The following is a 20832-nucleotide window of genomic DNA, read 5'->3' as shown; positions in this document are numbered from 1 at the left end:
GTGGTGAAGAATGAAAGATGGTCAAGTATCTCAGGTGCTTAGGTTGGAAGCATGCTGAGTTTGTATCATGCAAATTGTTACTGTAGCAAACTCACAGTGGAAACAATGATTACATTTCCAGTCTTTATCTTTCCCTTTCACTCTCCTTGAGCTCTAGTGCAAAGTCTGGGGCAAGGCAGGAAAATAAGTATTGGGTTTTGTTCCAACTTTCTTTGTATCTGCCCTATTTTAATACATGCAACAAAAACCACATGCCAGTTGACTTTAATTTTTGGATTTGAGACTTTGCCTTTACCTTAAAAGAACATTACATAGTAAAATGTCATGAATATTAAAGCAGGATTTAAAGGGCTTCACTTGGACATCTGACATTTGACTCTTGATCAGGGACTTACCCACCAGGGAAGCCTAATCTATCAAATCCCATGGATTTCAAGAAAGTAAAGGACTGGACATTTGCCTGCCTGCCAAACAACCCATTCGGAGAAACCATACTAGCCAGAACCCTTAATTGCAAGTGACAGAAACTCAACACAAACTGACAATAGGCTGAAAGGGGGAACTGCCTCTTTATATAACTAAGACATTGCAGAAGAGTTACTGGATACTAGCACTCAAGGGAGGGCACAGTGATAAAGAATCCACCTGCCAGGGCAGGAGACACAGGAGACAGGGGTTCAATCTCTGGGCCAGGAAGATTCCCTGGAGGAGGACATGGCTACCTACTCCAGTATTCTTGCCTATAAAATTTCACAGACAGAGGACATGGCGGGCTATAGTCCATGTGGTCACAACAGATCAAACATGACTGAGCACACACATGCTCACAGAGTGCGTGAATTTGTTCCTATGTCTTCCCCATTTCTTCACTTTGTTTTTTGTTTGTTTGTTTTTGCATGAATTGACATCATTCTTTCCAACCAAAAAGAGGCTTCTTCCCAAAGGCAGGGAATAAGTCCTTCAACAGTTCTCACCATATTTTTCCAGCCAAATGACTCTAAACACAACAAGAATTCTTTTTCGGCTTCTAATTAAAGAAATCTTGTCCCACTCGTTTCATAAGCTCATCTACATGCCCAGTTTGGGCAGAGAAGATAGCACTCCCACCTTAATCATATTATAAATTCCTCCAATGCTGCTGCTGCTGCTAAGTCGCTTCAGTCGTGTCCGACTCTGTGCGACCCCAAAGACGGCAGCCCATCAGGCTCCGCCATCCCTAGGATTCTCCAGGCAAGAATACTGGAGTGGGTTGCCATTTCCTTCTCCAGAGCATGAATGGGAAAAGTGAAAGTGAAGTCTCTCAGTCGTGTTTGACTCTTAGCGAACCTCTGGACTGTAGCCTTCCAGGCTCCTCCGTCCATGGGATTTTCCAGGCAAGAGTACTGGAGTGGGGTGCCATTGCCTTCTCCCAAATTCCTCCAATAGAGGATAATAAAAACTAATGTCCAAGCAGGAATCTGCCCTATCCAATGCCTTGGTGGACTGACCCATATAACAACAGCTAATTATTATAGATTAGTCTGGACTCCTAAACCAAGAACTAGCCATCCATCTGACTTGTGTGGTTTGGCTAGAAAAGGAGCATGGGCCTACAGGCTTTTTCCCTGAAATTTGAAAATGGGAGCCCAACAGACTGAGTCTTTAGCTGGGGCAGCTGAACTAAATGACGTGACAGACAATTATAGGCAATGTGCAGTTGAAGTTACAAAGAAGCCAGCCTACAGAAACCAGAGATTAGGGAGAAACACCGATTCTGTGTGCCATATCACCTCAGAAAGGACATTCGGGGAGTTGCATTTCCTAGTTTACTGTGAATGCCAGTGCCTGAAAATGTTGTGGTATGAGTAGGGTACCCAGGTAAGAACTGGCTAGCACACTTAGTGCTTTTACTCACTCGATCTCATTTCCTCATTATAGCAACTCCATTAGAAAGTCTCTATTCTCTCCATTTTAAAGATGAAAACCTGAAGTTCATAGCAACTACTGGATTTTTTTAATGTGATTTGTCAATCTAGAAAGCGTCTGAGTTGAGAATGTTTACCCCTGCTCCAAGCTGCTTCAGAACCTTGAGCAGCAGGGAAAGATATGGCCTGGAGACCTGGATTTGGCAGTCATCTATTTGGACTCCAAGTGATACTCATGAAAGCCACAGAAGGGGACTTCCCTAGTGGTCCAGTGCTAAAGACTCCGCCTGCCATTGCAGAGGACATGCTTTGATCCCTGGTCTGGGAAGATCCCACATGCCATGAGGCAACTAAGCCTGAGTGCCACAATTATTGAGTCTGTACCCTAGAGCCTGGGAGCTGCAATTACTGAGCCCATGCGCCCTAGGATCCGTGCTCCACAACAAGAGAAGCCACTGCAGTGACAAGCCTATGCACCACAACTAAGACCCAGCACAGCCAAAATAATAATAATAATTTCTTAAAAGCCATGGAAGGGAGTGAGGCCACCAAGTCAAGGGTCACAGATAGAGAGTAAGTGTACCAGCTCACCTTGTGGCTACTCCCTCTGCTCAACGTTCTGCATGTTCAGTACCTGATCAGGAAAAGAGAAACTGAGGCAGATTTAGCGGAGATAGCAGTGATCTTGCTTCTAGGTACCATAAGATGAAAGGGACTGCAAATAGTTTGTTTTTAAGGACTTGGTCATTTTTATGCCATGCTTAAGTGGCTTCATCCTCACATTTTGTCCAGTCTGAAAAATTCAAGACAATCTCACTTTTACACATGAGTTTCTACACAAACCTTGCAAATTAGCACCGGCCTAAAGAGCCAGAATGGCAGAGAATGAAGCAGAATATCAAGGACTGGGTGTCAGGTTGAATATGGAGACATTCAAGGCCATTCTATCTTGATAAACAAGGTTGCACACCAAGTTGATTTTGCCCCTGGTAAATTTGGGCTATTCTAGCATTTTAATAAGATTTTTTTAAAGAGACACAAAATAAATTATGATTCGTCATGTCAGTGCTTTATTTTGTAAGGTTATTAGCACACTGTGACAAAAATTTTGAGGATAAATGTGCTGAGATGATTTTTAAAATATTCCCTTTGCTTCATTTTACTCTATGACTCTCCATCCTCACCCATAACAAATTCAAGCAGCTAGACAATATGCTTACAACCCTAGGGAAAAATATACCAAAGCAAAACTTGGAGAACAAAGAGACAAAACCATAGCTTGTGAGTTTCAAAACACGCCGCTGAAACCCATGCCAGACGTAATAGCTTTGAAAGGGTTTCTGAGCCTCCAAAGCCAGGGTTTTGACTATCAAAAAGCCACAGCATACTCTGAACAATAGACTGGGGAAAAAATAGCCTCCCCTCTGGTTTTCAGATGAGGCACAGATTCCATAGGCTGAATGGAAGAGAAGATAGTTTAAAAAGAAAGTCAGATGAGGGTGAGTGTTACCGAGAGAAACCACTGTGGACAGCTCCCCCTGAGTTGTGTGAGGCTGACCAGACGTCTGACCTAGAACAGCAATTCACAGGGCTTGTCAATCTTGTTGCTGTTGGCATTCTGGCTGGAAAAGTCTTTGCTGTGGGGGCTACTCCACTGCAGGATGTTGAGCAGGAATCTTGGCCTCCAGCTACTAGATGCAGGCAGTACCTCCAAGTTTTGACTGCCAAAAATAAGTCCAGACATTGCCAAAACTCTACTAGGGAAGAGCAGAGAAATTGTTCCTGGTTGAGAACCAATGAAGGAGGGAAAGAGAGAGAGAGATTCCACATATGTATACATATCTTTCTAATTAAAAAAGTCATTTGTTCTTTATACAGAAAATTGTAAGAATACAAAAAATCACTGATCCCTAACATTATCTATACTCTATGCACTCAGAAATCATTATTGTTCAAGTTCTGTCTACACACAATGTTTCATACACATATATATATTTCCACAGAACCCAAAGGTGAGGCCACATTGCCATATGTTTTGTAATTGGCACTTTTTTCTTTTTAACATGGATTTTCTTAGAGGTATAGCATCCTTAACATGTTTATAATATAATCTAATTAGCCATCCCCTATTTCTGGACATTTAGATTACTCCTACTATTTCACCATCATTGGTAATGCTCTGATGAACATCTTCATATATTCCTTTGTTTTCTTAGGATAAATCCCTAAGGAATGTTCTGGACAGGGAAAATGATATTTGAGGGCTACATCTATAGTACTTACTTCTGCACTGGCTTAAGTCATAATTTGCTGGTTTAAAATATACCTTATTCCACTAGTGCTGTTACCTTTCTACAGTGCTTTCCACTTTGCCAAGTATGCAAGGCAGCTTCCAACTGTTCCTTTTTACTGATATGAAAACTAATATTCATGGAAGTTAAATGACCTGCCCAAGGCAATACTGAGCAACACTATCACTGGTCACAGTGGCAACACGTATACAGCCAAAACTGAAATAATCCAGAGAAGATCAGTATGTCCCACATTCATGGATGAAGTGCAATTTTGTGAGCATGAGGACATTAGGATAATTCTTGATTATGAGTTCTGTCTCTGAGTACAGTGGATTCCGGAGGTCCCAAAACATAGTCAAGGCCATGAGACTGTGGATGACTAAATCTACCACTTTTCATGCAAAATTTCACAACCAATCTCATCTCACAGTGTTGACTTAGAGGGATAATATTTAAAGATGCTAATTCCAACATCTGCTTCCTTTTTATCCCTGAAGCCAAATTATGCTGCTACAGTCTGTTTTTACTTTCAGTTATACTCTAACACAGATTTATGACCGATTAATTTCTTATTGAGGAAAAACAACCCTATCATAAGTATCTGAGATAATGACATCTAAGTATTTTATATTGCTATAACTCGAAACAGAATACAGAGTGCATCCAATGTTCATTACTTCTTAATGCTTGCATTCTTTTTCATGTTTTGATTCACAAAAAAAAATGAAAATGCTACCCACTGCTTAGCCATTTTTTAGGTCTAATGAGATTAAATAAATTCTTAGGGGGAAAAAGAGTACAGCTTAATAATGTTTTAAGTGGTTTGTGGAAACATTCCTTCTACCATGGGCACAATTTTAAACCAAAGCCAACTTCTGCAGTGCCACTGAAGGCTAATGAATGCCTTAATAATATGCAGAGGAAAAAAGGTGATGAGCTGATTAGATAACAGAAATATCTGAGACCTCTGAAATACAAAACGAAAACAACTCAATTGTACTCAGAGACAGAACTCCTAAGGAAGAATTATCCCACCATCACAGAGATCCACTTCACTACCATTAATATTGGGCTTTCCTGGTAGCTCAGTTGGTAAAGAATCTGCCTGCAATGCAGGAGACCCCCGATTCAATTCCTGGGTCAGGAAGATCCACTGGAGAAGGGATAGGCTACCTACTCCAGTATTCTTAGGCTTCCCTGGTGGCTCAACTGGTAAAGAATCTGCCTGCAATGTGGGAAACATGGGTTCGGCCCCTGGGTTGAGAAGACCCCCTGGAGAAGGGAAATGCTACCCACTCCAGTATTCTGGCCTGGAGAATTCCATGGACTGTATAGTCTATGGGGTTGCAAAGAGCTGGACACGATTAAGCGACTTTCACTTCACTTTCACCATTAATATTAAGTGATACCAATTGGTGGCATCTGTTGAGTTAATTGACACTCACTGATTTGACAGCTAGACTTTAAAGCTTCAGGTAAACCTTGAACCAATTTCTCTGGTTCTAGTAATACCTAGAAAATGAGCACAATTTAGAACATCATATAACTTTTCTATTTTCTAAAATTTGGTTGACATCAATCTTTCCTCCAGCTAATTAAAATCTTGCAAGTTCATAATTTATTTTAAAACAAAATTCAATGGATTCATCTATAAATTTTATTTTACATTTCTTGATTGTCTATCTAGTCCTAGGGAACTGTTCTGTATGTGCCAGTCTCTCTCTCTTTCTCTCTCTAAGATTGCAACCTTCAAACATACTTGGTTTCTAACAGACCGACTAGCATTGACTAGACTGATAGCATCACCGACTCAATGGCCATGATCTTGAGCAAACTGTGGGAGATAGTGGAGGATAGGGAAGCCTGGCGTGCTGCAATGCATGAGGTCACAAAGAGTCGGACAAGACTTAGCAACTCAACAGCAGCAGCAATAGTTAGACATGTAAGTGTGTAAATGTATGTCACATAAATTTGGAATAAACAGAGTTTCTTACAGTCTAGCCAACTCTAAGATGGTTGTTACTTGATCCTTGGAGTCTGGAGCAAAGGGATACATTACATGTGACACTGCCTGGGTAAAGAAGGCAAGTATCAAGTAGCAGAACCATCTATACACATATGGTATATACACACGTACCATTAGGGAGAGAGTTCTCAAAGAAAGTGAGCAGTCAATAGACAGGAAAATGCAAGCAGAGCAAAATTAAAAGGCATGAAGTACTGATACATGCTATGACACCAATGAATCTTTAGAACATTGCTTGAGTTTATTAAATGAAATCAGCCAGTTACAAAAGTCTACATACTGTATGATTCTGTTTGTCTGAAGTGTTCAGAACAGGTAAATCATAGAAAGAGAAAGTAGATCAGTAGCCAGGGGCTGAGGGAATGGGAAACAGCAAGTGACTACTAAATGGATAGTTTCCTTTTAGGGAATGAAAATGTTCTACAAATAAGTAGTGGTGATGGTTGCATAACTCTTGTCAATAAGCTGAAAGCACTTTAAATAGTTGAATTTTATGGTATATGAATTCTATCTCAATAAAGTTCTAAAAACAACAACAACAAAAAAAAAGCAGGCAGACAGAAAGGAGTCAGAAGAAAAGACCCAGGGGGCTGAGATGTGCAGGAACCTCAGCTGCTAAAGAAACTTCTTTCCTCATCAGTCTACGTTGACTGATGAGCTTTCCAGGCAACTTTGATGTGACTAATTGGAAAAAAAATTTTAACAAGATAAAATCAATACTGGACCTGTGTTCATCTCAACCAGCTAGATCCAGCAAACATTTCACAGCATCTACTATACACTAGCCACCCCAAATATAAAGAGTCCTCTTAAAGGACACTGTCCTCTTAAGTCACAAGTTTTAACTAGAAAATAAAATGTTTTTTAATAAAGGAAGAGAGTACAAATGTTAAAATTTATTCTCTTCAGATGATTGAATTAGGAGTATTTTATTTTTTTAGTGCTCTAGAATATAATGGCTTTATATTAGAAAGAGAGGGAAATAATTATTAGGAGAAAATAATAGAGAAAAATATAATGAGTGCCCTCTTACAGTGATGAAGTACAGAAGGAGGAGAAAATATTTGATGCTGAGGAAAATCAGAGCAAGTCTGACAGGCAATCCTTTGTAATCCAAGATTCTCATCTCTTGGGCTTGGAAGAATCTGAGGATGTTTCTTCATTCTTCATTCCTGATTAGCAGGACATGAGAAGGACTGAATCCTTCAAAGGCTGAAGCCTGCCAGAGTGGGCTTCAAGATTCATCAACCCCCCAACCCCTACCCCAGGGCCACTCTGGAGGAACCAAGGGGCCGCTGGCTCTGGGGCTGGGAACTACCATCCACCACCACCCCCCAGCCACCCACTCATCTCCATCTACCATTAGGATGGGCTTTTTGTTTCATTAAGAGCAGGAAGATTGCTAACGAATAGAAATCATTAGGAAGGAATGAGCTCCTGGATCTGGGCCGGTGAGTACCACTTCAGACTCTTCTATTGTTGCCAAAACACGTAACACAGTAAGATGGTTTGCCACAGAAATAAACAATGGAGAGCTTTGCTGTTAACGCACACATAGGGTGGGCAACAGGTAGAGGAAAGCCTCTACTGGTTCAGTTATTCTGTAGGAGAGAGAGTTGCCTTTTCAGAGCGGATGCATGGTGTTATTTATCATTATGAACTCTGTTCTTCACCACAATTCTCACCCCATCATCCTTTACCCTGTGCTGTGGTTATCCCCGCTTTCTCTGATGCAACAAGAGAAGATGGCAAAAAGCACCCTGGCTCAAACCCATCCCTCCCTGCATGCTGAATGCAAATCGGGGAGGCAGCCTTTTATGAGAAAAGAGCAAGGGCTTTAGGTTTGAATCCTCGCTCAATCAACCCATCAGCTAATTGACTGTGAGAAAGTTATTTCAGCTCTCCGGTGCTTTGTCTTTTCCTCTGTAAAATGGGTATGGTTTAAATAATGCCCTCATAGAGTACCTATAAGAACTATTTCAAATAAGGTACACACAGTGGCCTGGCACCATAGGTACTGAATAAATGGGAGGTCATTTTCATCAGTTCTCCTATGGAAGATTATCCGTAGCAACACCTGCCAAAGTTTAGAGACAACGCACATGAACTCCATCATTTCTCTTCCTTGATTTATTCAGCTAACAAATATATATTTATGTATACATAAACACACTATATACATAGATCTGTGTGTGTGTGCTTAGTTACTCAGTCGTGTTTGACTGTTTGTGACACTTTGGACTGTAGCCCGCCAGGCTCCCCTGTCCATGAGATTTTTCAGGCAAGAATATTGGAGTGGGTTGCCATTTCCTCCTCCAGGAGATCTTCCCGACTGAGGGATCAAACCCGTGTCTCCGATGTCTCTTGCAATGCAGGCATATCCTTTACCTGCTGAGCCATCGGAGAAGCCCCCATAGATACGCATACACGTACATATGTATACAGTATCTACTTTGTTGGAACTGCCTTGGTTGCAAATGACAAAAATTTCATTTCAGCGAGTTAGAACTCCTCCCCAAATTTAGAGGATATCTGTTGATTCACATATATGAAAAGTCCAGTGGCAACTGAGTTTCAAGCACAGCTATATCTTGAAACCCAAAGAACAGCATCACAAAAGCCTCTCTTTCTGCTTTAATGTCTGCTTTTCGCTGTGTGGTTGAATGAATTAACATACATAAAGCGCTCAGAATAGTGTTTGGCTCATAGTATTTGCTACTATTACTTCATTTAATTTTCCCTACCACCCTATGGAGCACGTATCACTAGCGTCCTATTTTTACAGATAAAAAAACCGAGGCACAGGGAGGTCAGATAGTTATTCAGTCACCAAGCTGGGCCTGGCACAGTCTGATCCAAAAGTCATTCCTTGACCAGTTCTCCAAACTGCCCCACGCTGGACTGGAAAAGGAGATTGAGTCCTGACTGCAAAGGGTGAAGAACCCTAAAGACAGCTGCTTCCAGTTACAGCAAGTGAGCAAGAAAGGTTGGGGCCACTTGATGGGATAGTAGCCTTTCAAATCTGTTTCTTTCTTCTTGAAGCAGAAAATAAGTTCCTTTTTTCTATAATTCACACATGGATTCTATGAATGTTACACAAAGGCAGAGGTTACACCCACTTAAAAATTCTTGAGACAGAAAGTAGTTGGAATACGAGTCCTCGTATTGGTTCTTCTTTGTTGACAACCCCAGCTCCCCAGCTCTGGTCTATTTTCTGCTCCTGCCTGTCCTGCTCTGTGTCCTATGATGCTGACCTATGTGGAATGACCTCTGGGTTACTTTTTCCTTTGGCTTCTAGCTGGGTTTGGCCAATAGTCACCACCTGCCAATGTGTCAATTCAGGCCCAAAGGTGATGATGGTTACTTGTCCTTGATGGTTATCATGGTTACTAATAACTCAAAGTTACTAGTCCTTGAATGCGCCACTCCCCCTGGCCAGTTTTCTTGATCCAAACCCACCTTTGCAAACAGCCCCTTCATCTAGTTCTCTTCAGCGAAAAATCTGCGAGTGTCCTCAGTTTCCTGGTCCACACAATGACATTTATGGGCCCTTGGCATGGCATTTCCACCTTTGTGAACCCTTCCTCCATAAAAAAACTATTACAATTACTATTACAGTTATTTTTTTTAGTTTATGACAGCACTGATATAAAGATGAATATAATCTGGCTGGATTGTAGCCACTTTTTCCCTCTTGGTTTTAAAAGAAATTAAAGCATTTTCATGGGCTCCACTTTCACAGGCCCCAGGCACGGAGCTTGCCATGTTTCATGGAGAAGTTGGTCACTGTCGTTTTCTGCCAGGACTCTGAAGGCAGAGTCTCTTCTACCTACAGACCAAGCAGGCAGAAGATGGACAGAAGCTCCCAGGTAGATAGTCTACTATCAACTTAAAATCATGATCCTAGGGTCAAATTTCCCAAACAGCCTGCTTTTATTACAGCAAACCAGTGTCTTTGTCCCTAAGCAGATCCTATTTCCAAGTCACAGCTATGATGACAAGATAATAACAGAAAGAAATGGAGTATCTAGTGTCGAATTAGTTCCAAATTCATTTACTACTCACCACATTCCAGTAGCCAATGACACAACCACCAGAGACTTTATTAATAAACCTCATGTTTCTGTATGTAAATATATCACTCAGCAGCTGTGAAGGAGGGATTTTTTTCTGTATGTTCTCAGAAAGATCCCATACTGCTCCTAATAGTACAGAGCAAAGTTAGAGCTGGCTTTGTGTTGTCTGTAAATGAGAACTCCAAGTTTGGGGGATGATGTGTATTGCCTTTTGTTGGTCATCGGTCATTAGTTAGGTATTGGCAATGTTGAAAGTTATAGTTAGGATTCTATTTCCTTAGACGGCTCACAGCCTATGGCCACCTCACAGCCCAGCAGGGAGAGAAGTGGACAATGTAAAATGATGCTGGGTAGGAGACAAAGCTAGACAGCAGAAGGATTTTTAAATCTAAGAACAAGTGATTGATTTTTCTGCTGGAGGTAAATACTTCATACCTTATGGGAATGTGGGACCAATGCCACCTCAGATTCGCTTTGCCTCTTTTTAATTTATAGTTCTACTTTCAAGTGGATGCCAGACTTAAAGCTTAAGCCTCTGGATCTCTCTGTATCCCCTTTGACAGACTGGAGGAGTGAGGAGATCCCAAAAAGGACAGGGGAAGCTAAGATTCTACCCCTCAGATCCTAAATATCAACCATAAAACTAATGAACTGTGGCAACTGAACTATCCAAGTTCATTCCAAATTATGTCTTGGTAAAGTTCATCTTTGTTTTCAATTATCATCCTGGAATCATAAATGGCGAATCTGAGGCACAACTTGTCTGCTCTCTGAATCCTATTTGCATTCTTCTTACTGTTAAGCCCATAATATGCAATGGGCCACTTTGCTGGATACTTAGAGCCATGAATCCTCTCTTGGGAAAAACAAACAACAACAATATAACTATTTTTTAAGGAATTAAATCTGAAAAGGTCTCTGAAAAAACTGCCCCTGATTCAATGAATCTCCATTTTGATGTGTTGCTAAATATGGTGTTTTTAAGCATATCCCCCTTAACTATTCATAACCCAGTTATAAGTTCATTTATATTTTATATCTCTTTTTTCCTCCATCCTCTTAGACTATATAACATTTACCCTGATAAGTTTATAAAGAATATTGAGGCTGATACTTGCTGGTTTTAGTAGAAATTAATCAGAATCCATCTGTTCCCTTCTTAGCCTGGACAATTTCATTACAGCTAAACTAGGGATTATAGGATTCTTATAGCTTCTTTTTTTTTTTTTTCCAACACAGTTCAGTTGATTTAGAAACAATCATTAAAGCTGCTTACTTTAAGGAAGATTGTTTCCAATCTTCCCTTCTTGCAAGGCAGAGAGAGATGAAAGCATCTTATCCTGAAATATTTATATCTAAGGCTGGATATCTGTATCGGAGGCATAATAAATGATTCCACCCAAAGACTTTTTATTTTAAAGTCATATTTCTTATCTTTACACTTCACTTTTCTCACAAGCTGGAGGAAATCAGCACTAAATACACTCACTGCCCTTCATCTCAGGTAGATTTTGTATCTGTATTTAATTGTAAACCCAATGTGGCATAATAAAGAGATTCAAAGATAAAGATTACCTTTCTGACACTGACTATTTATAGGGATAAATATCAGTTATCCTTATGTAGCCTTAGAATGACTACCTTCAAAGGAATGCAGAACACAAATTAGAGGGAATGAATTTAAGCCTCCCGCAAGGACATACCTTGATCTGGGATTCAAGAAATCTGAAGAATTACAAGTGATTACCAGAGAGTAATTCTGGGTTTACCCAGCCTCACACAGGTGCTCTAATTAACTATTCTCACTTTTTAAAAAAAATCTGGTTTCTATATTATATTTTCCCTCTAAAGCCCTTTTCAAAGTGTTAGTCGCTCAGTTGTGTCCTACTCTTCGCAACCCCAAGGACTGTGTAGCCCACCAGGCTCCTCTGCCCACGGAATTCTCCAGGCAAGAATACTGGAGTGGGTTGCCATTTCCTACTCCCGAGAATCTTTCCCACCCAGGGATCAAACCGGGGTCTCCTACATTGCAAGCATATTCTTTTACCATCTGAGCCACCAGGGAAGCTCCTAATGCCCTTTTAGTTGAAGTTAAGATGCCCAGATCTTTAGTATACATTTGGATGCACTTTGATAAGTATATGCAGTCACAGAACCATCACTTCAGTCAAGATCTAGAACATCCCCCACTCTTAATTTGAGTGTGCGGCAGTATTTTTAAAATGAGAATGATTATAGCCTCTGCTACTACGAATGAACTCTGCTCTAAAATCCAAAAGGAATAAAATAAAACCAAAGATCTGTGAGCTGGTTCCCTATGGAGCCAAAAGCTGTTTGAAACTGATCCATGTCTAGGGCCTTTTAACAATCTAACAAAAAAAAAAAAAAAAAGGAATGGATCTTGACCGGCAGGCAGAGAGGATGGCGTCAAGGCCCAAACATCAGATTAGAAACACAATGATGCCCTGGGACTGGACGCTAAATCCTGGCAGACGATGCAGCCTTTCATCTTTTGAAATGGAGAAATTGAATGAAGCAAGGCCAATTCTGGGCCAGACGAGATGAGATTCTTTTTTTTTTTTAAGTTCCTAACTATTCTACATAGACATTTAAACTTCAATTACCGCAGACCTAGAAACCGTCCTTCTGCCCTTGACATTTCCTCCCTCCGCAAGAGTTTCTGTGTAGCAGAAAATCAGTTACCCACCTCGATTTCCAGACCTCAGGACTCTGCCCCTCAGGGGTGCTTCCTTGTATGGCAGGAATCCTGCTGCATGAAAGGAAATGTACACCCATTCTTAGAAAGGCTGAAGAGAATATTGTACAAGTACAGCCTAAGGAGTACAAAACGCTCTTCACTTCATTCAGGAATTGCTGCATGGGGACCTACATACAAAAATCAACTATGAATGGACCGCAAAGTATAATAAGAAAGAGCTGAATTATGGAAGTTGTTTCTGCTAGTTTGTTTAAAATGATGAGTTCTGGGTTACCAAAGGGGAAAGGTTGGTGGGGGGAGGGATTGGGAGGTGGGGATTGACATATGCACTTTGTGTGTGCCAAGTCGCTTCAGTCAGGTCCAACTCTTTGCGACCCCATGGACTATAGCCCACCAGGCTCTTCTGTCCATGGGAATTCTCCAGGCAAGAATACTGGAGTGGGTTGCCATGCCCTCCTCCAGGGGATCTTCCAAACCCAGGGATCGAACCCAGGTCTCCTGTACTTCAGGCAGATTCTTTACCGTCTGAGCCACCAGGGAAACTCATATACACTCTGCTGCCAGTGCTGCTAAGTTGATTCAGTCGTGTCCGACTCTGTACGACCCCACAGACAGCAGCCCACCAGGCTCCAACGTCCCTGGGATTCTCCAGGCAAGAACACTGGAGTGGGTTGCCATTTCCTTCTCCAATGCATGAAAGTGAAAAGTGAAAGTGAAGTCGCTCAGTCGTGTCTGACTCTTCATGACCCCCTGGACTGCAGCCTACCAGGCTCCTCCATCCATGGGAGTTTCCAGGCAAGAGTACTAGAGAGGGTCGCCACTGCCTTCTCCGCATATACACTCTACTATATTTAAAATAGATAATCAATAAGGACCTACTGTATAGCACAGGAACTCTGTTCAGCATTCCGTAATATCCTAAATGGGAAAAGAATTTGAAAAAGAATAGATATATGTATAACTGAATCACTTTGCTGTATACCTGAAACTATACAACATTGTAAATCAACTACAGTCCAATATAAAATAAATATTAGAAAAAGAGTTCTGTCCTAGCAAGTTTTGGTACCCGAGTATTTAACTTCAAATATCTGGCTCTGTCACATTATTGACACATGACTTTAAACAAATGACTTATTCTCTGTACTTCTGCCTCCATCTCTATAAAACGAGGGCAGTAATGGCAAATCACATCAAGGGTCAGCCAGCTTTATCCATCCAGGGCTGGATACTAAGTCTTTAAGGCTTTGTGGGCGGTGTGGTCTCTGTCACAATTGCTCAGCTCTGTCAAAGCAGCCCCAGACAATATGCAAATGAGTGGGCATGACTACATCTCAATAAAACTTTATTCGTGGACACTGAAATGTGAATCTCATAATTTTAGGGAGTCAAGAAATATTCTTCATCTTTTGATTTTTTTTTTGTTTCAATTTCTTAAAAAAATAGAAATAATGTTCTTAGTTCTCATTACAAAAATAGCAGCACCCAAATGTGGCCAAGGGGACCACAGTTGATTAACTCCACAATCAACTCACAGGGTTATTAGAATATTAACACATATACAACTCTTTGATCATTATCACTACCTCTGTGTTATCATTTGTGACTATTACCTATTGGAATTCGATTAGTGCAATTAACAGTACATTCTGCAGGGATCTGATATCAGTACTGTTTCCCAAAAAGTTGACCTTATGGGCTTCTCCTTTTGAGAAAAAGATATAGAGGTCCCAAGAGAGAAAGTAATCTTAGTGTCTTCCTCCAATATCTAAGAAAGATACAATGAACACTGTCTCCAGATATGGATTCCACATACAGAGAGCACCATTGTATAGATCCCATCATTTGGGGAATGATTTTTTAAAGCCATTGCTGTCTATTTTTGCACATTAAATCCCACAAAGAGATTTATTTACAACATTAAATCATCTCCTTGCTGCCTGGCTACATTTTTAACTATTGAAATATTCATCACACACTCTAAGAAACTAATGCCAAGTGTTTTATGACCTTTTAAAGGATGACTTCTTTAAAAAAATCAACTTCAAATGTGGATGTCAGTTTCCAAGCGGGTCTGATGAAGAGCAGTCCATTGTCAAACATCAAGGAGATAAACATGAGATCACTGCCCAGGGAGAGCACCCCTGGAGATGAGCTGATTCAACAAGAAATGCATGTGATGCACAAAGCTGTGGGCTGGGGTTAGGGAGATGGGGTGAGAGGTAGAGAAGAGTTTGGGACAAAATATTTTTGCTTCCTACTAAGAGAAACACACTCTATCATCTACAGCAATGGTTCTCAAAAGAAAAGGGGGTAAATGGGCCCCTAGGAGACTTTGGCAATATCTGTATACATTCTTGGTTTTCACAACTGAGTTGAGGGCTGGAATGACTAAAGCATCTAAATGGGCAGCGGCAAGGGGTGCTGTTGAACATCCCACAAGGGACAGCATAGCTTCCCCACCCCCCAACCCTGGAAATAATTATCCAGCCCCAGATGGTCAGTAGTGCCAATATTAAGACACTCTAGTCTACAGGAATGACCCAGATGATCCCACCTCACATCTGACTTTTTTTTGCTTTTACTTTGAATTGGCTATTACAGGCATGTGTCAAAGAACTAAAGATAAACCTAGGAGAGCATCCTTCCCCCTGTTTCTATTAAGGATCACAGTTCAATTAGAACCCTCCGTCCACCCACTTTCCCAAAGTCATTGTGATGGAAAAATTTCAAGATCGGTGTTAATTTAAATTACACAAGTAGTTCAATTACCCTGAAGAAAACTGGTACCAGATCACCAGATTGCTGAGCAACTGATAATTCGGTAACTCAATTTACTGAAGAGGTAATGTGACAAAGTTTAAAAGCAAGTCAGCAGTAGCTAGTAATAAGCCATCCAAGGAAGCCTCTTACTCCTGGGTATCAATTTGGATCCAATCCTATTCCCTGTTCTCCACCAAGATGGATCTGCTCAATTTCCTTAAGTAAATAAGGCCTTTTTAGACCAACACAAGATGAAAGAAGAGCTGAAAATCAACTCCCATCCTTTGACAAAGAACCAAAATACTAAACAGACAAAGAGAACTAGATAAAAAGCTTCTAGGTCAATTTATGGAAAGTCAAAGTCTTTCTGATGATCCTTATGTACCGTCAAATTATAAGTAGTCAGTAGCATTGAATATGTAATACTGTTTTTAACGTTTGTGATATCAGTTCAAAACTTTCTTTCCATAATAAAAATCTATTAAGCTATATTGATAGAGTGCTTTCCAATTCTATTTAAATTCATCTATATTTGTAGAGGGCTTTATAATGTATGAAGTACATTCACATATATTATCTTACTTGGGCCGTAAAATAATTCTGAAAAGAAGGGATGGCAGGTATTATCATCCTTCATACACAGATGAAAACACAGGTTTTCATGTGTAGGTGTCGCTGGCTTAAGAGAACACTCAGTTGAGCATATCATGTTTCAAAGTTGGATTACAAGGGAGTGTGGCACAGACAACTCTTCCAGTTTTCTAATGCCGAATGCTGCTGCTGCTGCTGCTAAGTCGCTTCAGTCGTGTCCGACTCTGTGCGACCCCATAGACGGCAGCTCACCAGGCTCCGCCGTCCCTGGGATTCTCCAGGCAAGAATACTGGAGTGGGCTGCCATTTCCTTCTCCAGTGCATGAAAGTGAAAAGTGAAAGTGAAGTCGCTCAGTCGTGTCCGACTCTTAGCGACCCCGTGGACTGTAGCCTACCAGGCTCCTCCGTCCATGGGATTGTCCAGGCAAGAGTACCGGAGCGGGGTGCCATTGCCTTCTCCGCTAATGCCAAATAAACAACCTCAACACACAGTGGCTTAAAGCAGTAAACATCGCACAGCACCTCACAATTTAGTGAGACAGGACTGGGGTGGGAAGCGATTCTGCTCCATGTGGCACTCAGTGGACTCCCAGGGCTCGCTCTGTGATAATTCAGCTGTTGGCTGGGGATGGAGGATCCAAAGCTCCTTTACTCACCAACCCGAGGGGGCTGATGCAAGCCAGGCTCAGCATCTGCATATCTGTACTCTCTGTGACTGACTCCTGTCCATTTGATCCTATCCATTCCCAAGGCTTCAACCACCATGTCTACCCCAGAGGCATTTGTCCTGCCAGGCAAAATTCTGTTACCCACAGGGTACCTCCAGCTCACAGGCACCTCAAACTCCACATATCCAAAATGGAACTCACACCTTTACTCCAAAACCTGCCTCTCTCCCTGCCTGAGCTGATGCAGCAAGGGACACACTCATCTACCCTGTTTTCCAAATCTGCATCCTTAGTATCATCCTTGACCTCTTCACCCACATTTTCTTCATTCAATTGACAGTCAAGGTCTATGGATTCTCACACTTAATAAGAGCCCACTTCCCTCCACCCTCACTGTCACTCTCCCAGTTCATCCTCACTTTCCTCCACCCTCGCTGCCAGTATAGGTAGTATCCTATCGATACTTCTCTCCTATTTCCCCTGCCCTCTCCCCGCTTCCCCCCACCCTCTCCCCGCTCCCCCCCCCACCACCTGCCGCTTGCTTCCAAACAATCCAGACTGACCTTTCTAAAATCCAACTACAATTATGTCATTTTCCATTTTCATTAGGAGGCACCCGGTTAAGGATAAAATCCAAACTCTTTAATGTGATTTACAAATTTTATTCTTGTGTGATTCGATGTGAAGACACCGAATGCCATCCTGCCCCTAAATATTTCTCTCACTGGCACTGCAACCATAGCAGGTTCCAACATCCCTTCCTTCCAGTCAAGGCATCTGGAGACTCTGTCAATTGCAAATGGTCTCTAAGAGGAGTAGCCCCAATTAACACCATATCGGCCATTAACTCCTTTATTGGGATTCATTCATCAACATATCCTGTGGCTATTCAGTTCTTTGGGAATGAGAGACAAGATAGGTAAGTTCTGAAAAAAGCAAGGGTTGTCAAAGTTTGCCTGGAGTCATTTCTAAGGCGTAACAATTAAAATAACTTACAAATATACATTAAAAATTCTATCATCTGGAGAAACTGTATTGTGAAATTATCCTGTATGCTATTTTTAGGATGAAGAAATTAGATCGTGATCAATATTAGTCAAAAAAAAAATGTTCGAGGAATAGAAGAGTGGAGGTAGTTACCTTTGATCCAAAGTTTCAAAATTATATGGAGAATCCACCATCTTCATTTGATAAGACTGTCATTGCTAGCAAAAGGGTGTGTTAGTTGCTCAGTCGTGTCCTACTCTTTGCAACACTATGGACTGTAGCCCACCAGGCTCCTCTGTGCCTGGAATTCTCCAGGCAAGAATACTGGAATGGGTTGCCATGCCCTCCTCCAGGGGATCTTCCATTGCTAGAGAGTCAATCAAATCCCAACATAAATTCCATGAGATGACTTGCATGCATTGTTCACTTAGAAATTTGCAATATCAATCATTTCTGGAAAGTAGGGACCCATTATGCAAGACTTAAAAAAATTATTTCCATATATATTTATATATATTATTTCCATATATATTTAATATGTATATGAATATACATATATTCCGTATTTCTCAACTTCTACACTGTAATAGTATTTATTATTAATAATATGGTATGACCTTTAATAGAATTTAACATTTTAAAAACCCAAGTCTCTGTCTCCTCCTCAACTTCCACTGATGTTTCACTTTTCCAAGTTTGCATCCTGGTTCCAAGAAATGGAACCTGTGGCCACAGCGGTCAGAAGACCCATACCCTCACTGTCCCACATGCCTGGGCTACTGGCTCCTCCTGCTTATCTCCTTCATATACCTCCTGGTTTCCTTGCTTTTTTCTGATAGACTTGCCACATTTTCCACCATCTCCTTTCCTAGCAGCCTCTTACATCTCATCACTCAGCTTTTCAAAGCTCCCATATGTCACCTGCCTATAAAATCTGAATTCCAGTGATGACAATGGCAATGATGATGAGTTAACAGTTTTTCATCACTTTGATGTTATGTTATCTTGAGTATCTTCCTTGATCCTCATAATACCACCACCATATCTGAGTATTATTGATATCCCTTTTACAGAACAGGAATCTGAGGCTCAGAGAAGTCATTTTGTGGAGGTTGTACAATTAATCAGTATTTTACAAAGATACTCTCATAATGCTAACTCGGAAAACTTAATTGATTAGGACTCATCACCCAGATCACCTTTTTATAAACTGAAATATTTATGACTAAAATGATAAGATGTCACAATTTACTTCAAAATAATTCAGTGCCAGAGGAGGTAGGGTGTACATGAAACAAGAGTGGCCACGAATTGATGATTATTGTAAATGGGTCACAAGTATGTGGGCGTTCATTGCTCAACTCTACTTCTGTGTGTATTTGAAACTTATCAAATAGAAGGGGTTTTGTAATTGTCATCTATTTCATACAATTAAACACAACCAAAACCTACTAACCAGGATAGCCATTCAGTGTTTGTAGGTAATTTAAAACTGTTCCATTATGCATCCAGGCTCATAAATACTTAATATGGGGATACAGGAAGAGCACTTGAGCTTTAGGTACAAGAGTCTCATCTTTGTCACACAAGTTTATTTTTTTTTCCCCTAGACCTCTGTAATATTCATTACATACTTGTCTCAGTGGAAGAAGCAATTACCCAGGTGCTATGTCCAACTGCACAGTGTTATCTTTTAATTAACCTGTGTAGCCTTTTTTTAACTTAACCTAGTTTGAGAAGTGACAGCCTCTTGGGCTGTCTAAATAATGTTCATCACTGCTCCTTGTTGGGTCTATTCAACCAAAAAAAAATAGTTCCTGCTGTGTGGTCCAGCTCTGCAGAACTGGAGATACTGTCTATTCAGCCATGATCCTTCTCACAGCATCAGGACTGCAACTCATCTTCCTAACCACAGTGCCCAGAATTGTCTCAACATGTTAAACACAGATTGATACAATATGTTTTCTTCTCTCAATGTTTTTCTGTAAAGCTCTTCTGCAACTCCACCTACAGACCCTTCTGCCAAGTTATAATATCCAATGTTGGGAATATGTAGGCTAGTGGCATACTCAGATATCTGCTGAAGGGTTCTATGAAAAGTGCCACATTTCTGGATGGAAATTTATCAGAATGTAATCAAATCTCTGGGGGCTTCCCAGGTGGCTCAGTGGTACAAGAATCTGCCTGCCAATGCAGGAGGCACAGGAAACTCTGGTTCGATTCCTGGGTCAGCAAGATCCCAGGGAGGAGGAAATGGCAACCTAAAGCTCTAAAGCTCTAGAGCTCGAAAGCTCTAAAAATGTCCATGTCCTGACATTAAGTAATGCTTTATCTTGGAAATTATCCTAAGGAAACAGTTGGATATATGTATAAAGATGTATGTGTAAGGATATTCAAGGCACAGCAATTTTTTTCTTTGGTAATATTCAATAGCTAGAAAGAGTCTCACTGCTCAATGACATGAGATTGGCTTAATGAAATTACCTGCAGACATTAAAAATGGTGATGTAAATATTTTTATGGTACCAAGGAGGTGTCCTTTAACTCCTATTGTTAGCAAATAATAGGTTATCCAAAAATATACATACCATGAATATGTATATATTTGTAGCTTAGCACAAATAAAGTTTTATCTGCAAACCTGTGTGTGTACTATTTGTGTTTGTGTTTGAATTGTGTGTGCACCTTGGTGGTATGTGGAAGCCTAGATCTGGATTGATAAATACTATGGTTTCCTTTAAGTGACTTTTCCCTATTTGTATATCATATATTTCTGCAAGCAACCTTAGTAGCCACATAAGAAA

The 20832-nt window shown here is 40.8% G+C and overlaps 2 protein-coding genes across 8 annotated transcripts in view; both read right to left on the bottom strand.

The window, feature by feature from the left end:
- Positions 1 to 20832, bottom strand: part of TAFA4 (TAFA chemokine like family member 4) — a 209737-nt gene that overhangs the window by 181556 nt on the left and 7349 nt on the right. The window contains exons 1-2 of one of the 5 annotated variants that reach the window (XM_081528454.1): positions 3415 to 3484; positions 2496 to 2538 (exon numbers count right to left, since the gene is read on the bottom strand). The exons of 3 other annotated variants lie outside the window; for them this stretch is intronic. The gene's annotated coding sequence lies outside the window, so the exon portion shown is untranslated. Of the gene's footprint in view, positions 1 to 2495; positions 2539 to 3414; positions 3485 to 13007; positions 13068 to 20832 lie in introns of those variants that run through there. One more of the 5 variants, XM_081528455.1, reaches the window with a different exon arrangement.
- The window catches only part of EOGT (EGF domain specific O-linked N-acetylglucosamine transferase), a 70514-nt gene continuing 52638 nt past the window's right edge, over positions 2957 to 20832 (bottom strand). The window contains exons 20-22 of one of the 3 annotated variants that reach the window (XR_014064915.1): positions 13899 to 13937; positions 13008 to 13070; positions 2957 to 3661 (exon numbers count right to left, since the gene is read on the bottom strand). The gene's annotated coding sequence lies outside the window, so the exon portion shown is untranslated. Of the gene's footprint in view, positions 3687 to 13007; positions 13071 to 13898; positions 13938 to 20832 lie in introns of all 3 variants that reach the window. The other 2 variants (XR_014064913.1, XR_014064914.1) reach the window with 2 other exon arrangements.

The sequence above is a fragment of the Giraffa tippelskirchi genome, chromosome 9, assembly GCF_054371585.1.
Source record: "Giraffa tippelskirchi isolate mGirTip1 chromosome 9, T2T-mGirTip1v1.2.pri, whole genome shotgun sequence".
In the NCBI taxonomy this organism is placed as follows: domain Eukaryota; kingdom Metazoa; phylum Chordata; class Mammalia; order Artiodactyla; family Giraffidae; genus Giraffa; species Giraffa tippelskirchi.
The sequence above is the reverse complement of the archived record's forward strand: the minus strand, read 5'-3'. Positions and strand labels throughout refer to the sequence as shown.